At 43.2% G+C, this 4,012-nt stretch overlaps 1 non-coding gene across 1 annotated transcript; it reads left to right on the plus strand.

The window, feature by feature from the left end:
- The first annotated feature begins 864 nt into the window (after window positions 1-864).
- On the plus strand, window positions 865-981 carry LOC128690956 (U5 spliceosomal RNA). Its single transcript, XR_008407372.1, has one exon. It is a non-coding gene; the product is annotated as a U5 spliceosomal RNA (small nuclear RNA).
- Window positions 982-4,012: the final 3,031 nt, after the last annotated feature.

The following is a 4,012-nucleotide window of genomic DNA, read 5'->3' on the forward strand; positions in this document are numbered from 1 at the left end:
ATATAAGTGCTTCTTCGGTAATTGTGTAGTCACTGCAGATTATTGTTTCACTGCCTGTATCTTCCTACATATTGATTATGTACCCATATATTTTGTACCTGAGTTTTAAATAAAATATAAAAAAAAATATCATTAAGACCTGGGGTCAAGAGTCACTTCTACTGTCGCCTGACTCCTGGGTTAAAAAAAAATTGATAAAAGTTTGTAATTTTTGACATTGTCAGGGGGCAATAGGGCAAATTTCACTTGAGTTTCAGTAAGTACACGTAAGTGACTTTGACTTTTTGGAGTTATCCTAGGTTCTCTACACATATGCTGCTATGTATGATAATCTATGTAACTGTATTTGTGTATACCAGAATAAACTTATATCCTGAGTTAGAAGCCCAGAATAACGTAGTCAGTGTGGCTTATTTCCATCTTGCTTCTCTTACTCAGGATACCCTCAAGGAAGGTTACTTGATGTTGGTGAGGGACTCTTGATTTAGGGAATTGGATCTGTGCTCCAGTTCTCCGAATTAAGCCTGAATGCCTTCCACATATTCCCCCCCAGGCGCTGTATAATCCTCCGGGTTTAGCGCTTCCCCCTTGATTATAATAATAATAATCTTACTCAGGATGCGACTCATAACATTTCATTATTAAAAATTTATGAAAGTTAATGTGAAAATGTACAGTTGAATATTGCTGTGAACAATGCATAAAAGATTCTGTAATGTGTAGTTCATATACCAAACTGTTATGATTATTTGACCATCGAAATAAAATAATTGTAAATCTTAAAATGCCTTTCTTGCGTGGAGATTGTATCCGATATGTTGCCTCAGCGAGATGACGTTGGTATCGAGAGGACGAGTTGAACTTTAACTCTGGTTTCCCTTCAAAACGAATAAATCTTTCGCCTTTTACTAAAGATTTCCGTGGAGGGGAACAACTCAATGAGTCTTAACTAATTTTTACTTGGCCCATTAAATTGGGCCTTATAAAATTGTCTTTACCTTTTAAGCTAGAAATGCATTAGCCAATTTCAAAGGTTGTTATATGGTTTCTTGTATTACATGTAAACCACACAACCAAATTTCTGTAAACTAAGCATTATAATCCTTATAGAGAATAAACTTTGAATTGAATTGTAAATTTAACATTAAATGGGTATAATTAGAACCATAATTTATAAAAGGGTGGACTGGTAAGCCAGCGGAAGTCTTCGGTCAGATGACCAAAAGCTCCAACGGAGGGTCATCATCTAAGAATATATGCAAGTCTTGTAAAAATCAAAGGACTTCAAACACCAAGCAACTACTGGGGTCAAACAAGGTTAATTATTACTGGGAATGCTTTCAGCTGGAACAAAATAATTTGTAAAATTATAGAAAAAACCTAATTATAGATAATAATTGGAAAGATTCATTCTGTGCGATCATTATTTTTTTCGGTAAATTACCTAAGCGAGGCAAGAAAATTTTCCAGAATATAGGTTACGGTATATACGCAATTCTATGTATATTTCAATGAATATGTCTTTCTTGATTAAAGTTCACTGAGAGCAACAGTTTATGTGCACCTTCGAGTTTACTTTGATCCCAGTACACCGACATATGGCTTTTTTATTTTATTGAGAACATCTTGTACAAACAGATATAATATATAGAATAAACATATAGAGAACAATAGGTACATACGGAAAATATCACACATACACATAGCTGTACACAGGAGAAGAACCCTATCACAGAAAACGATAAACTCACAATCACAACACCCAACGCCACAGATCCAATAACCCTAACTCCCCCTGACATTCCGGTGCATTACCACCTCCCTACTCAGCCAGTCACACCCAGATCCCCATATAAATCGGAACACTCTCTTGAAGATTCTCGCAACTCCTTGCCCTGTTCATTCGCTGCCTGACCACGGTAGAGTGCGGTTGTGTTCTGCACCCCTCTGCTGTTTTCAGGCGAGCTACCTTGTACCAACATGGCGCTGAGTGTGAGGAGGCACGTAAATACCATTGGTATTGAGCTGCTTCGTGGGGCGATTTCACCCTCTTCAGCGCAGGTATTACTCCCAACAATCATTAGGGAGACCTATGGAATCCAGGACGATGAGGTGTATGGTGTAGCCCTGAATGGGGCTTACAGAATCTTTGTCAAACTGAATTCCACGTCCGTGCACGAGTCTTTGGTGACGAGATTCCATGACGTGAGTCTTGACGCTACTCCAGCTGTGAAGGTGCGTTTGATTAGTAAGTAAGTAAGTTTATTCAGGTATACACAAATACAGTTACATAGAATTATCATATATAGCAGCATATGTGTAGAGAACCTAGGATAACCCAAAAAAGTTAAGATTCGTAATGTCCCATTTGAGGCAGATGAGGCTGACATCAGGAATGTTTTTGAGGCATATGGGACCGTACATCTGGCACAACAGGGCAAGTGGACGGCAGGTGCTTACATGGGCCGTCTGGAGGGAACCTTTTCCCAGAAGATGACTCTGAGACATCCCATACCATCTTACGTCGTGTTGGAGGACTTCAGGACGCAAGTTATGGTATTGTATGCCGGACAGAGACGTATGTGCAGAATATGTGGGGCATACGACCATATGGCGGCAGCGTGTGTGAAGCTGAGGAGGGCGCCTGCACAAACTGGTGAAGCACCAGTTACCAGCATGATAGCTGTTGTTGAGAGCCCCATGCGAAAGCAAGGGCTTGGGCACTTGTGGAGTGAAGAGGTGGAGGATTCCAAAGAGGAGAATGGCGTGTGTGAGGTAAGCTGTGACATAAAAGGATCTGTTACTAGGCAAGGGAAAAGTACAGAAGTGCAAGTGCAGGAGGAGGTGCAGGCTCTAGAGGAAGAGCTTCAGGAAGTGTTAAGGACATTGACGCCACCTGCAGAGGATGTTCCTGAGCTGGTGAGAGGCACGGCATTGCCTGTAGAGGAATGTAATGATAAAAACCATAGCAGGGTTGACGGGCCAACTAGTAAGCATGAGTTGTCGCCGTGTGCTGTGGAACGAGGCGTGGTGGAGGTTAAGGTACATCGTGAGGGAACCTCATTAGATAATATGGATGTGGAGGGCATCACGAGGAAGAGAGCGGCGGCGTCAGACTCAGATGATGTCCTGACGCCGGCGCAGAGGTCTGAGAGGAAGGAAGAGCACTGTCGAGGTAGTCACGATAAGAGGCATCGCAAAAAAGGGGGGGGGTTGATGGTGTGAAGCCTTGTGCTGGCTCTGGGGCAGGAGGCCCTGGGATGAATGAAGAGAGGAGGAAGGGTTGGAAACTATAAAGAGGCCTTAGGTGTATGACTGTGAACGTAAATGGACTGTGTAATAGTGTGAAGAGGGAATGGTTTCGAATGTTTCTGTATAAATATAGGGTGGATGTAGTGTTCCTACAAGAACACAATTTCAAGGAGGGAAGAGTGCTCGAGGTGGAGGGGTTTCGGGTCATGACTCTGCCATCTGTACGTCTGAAAGGTGGTGTGGGTATATTGATCAGGGAGGCGAGCCCGTTTGTGTTGCTAAGAAGTGAGGGGGGAGGGGGGGAAGAGTATTGCATGTGGATGGGTGGTGGGTGGGGCAGAGGGTATCCTTTGTAAGTGTGTATGCACCAGCAGAAAATGATGTGAGGGTCAAAAGGGATTTTGTATGTGAAGAACTAGTTTTCTTCTTACGTGGTTTACCTGCGGTGGCCACCGTTGGTGGGGACTGGAATTGCATTATTAGGAGGGCTGACATGGAACCAAAAGGGGCGGGGCACGTGTCGGCGGCCTTGCGAGATCTTTTGAGGGATATGCAGTTGCGGGATGTGGTTGGAGGAGGGGCGTGGGAGGTACAGCACACTTTTGTAAGATGGGGTTACGCTGCTAGGTTGGATAGGCTGTATATATCTCAAGGGGTTTGGTTGACATTTTTCCGTACAATAGAAGTAGCTTATTCGGATCATCGGGCGGATCATCATCGGGCGGATCATCAGGAACGTGACGGTAAGCTGTCCAATATA

The sequence above is a fragment of the Cherax quadricarinatus genome, chromosome 1, assembly GCF_038502225.1.
Source record: "Cherax quadricarinatus isolate ZL_2023a chromosome 1, ASM3850222v1, whole genome shotgun sequence".
Taxonomy (NCBI): Eukaryota; Metazoa; Arthropoda; class Malacostraca; order Decapoda; family Parastacidae; genus Cherax; species Cherax quadricarinatus.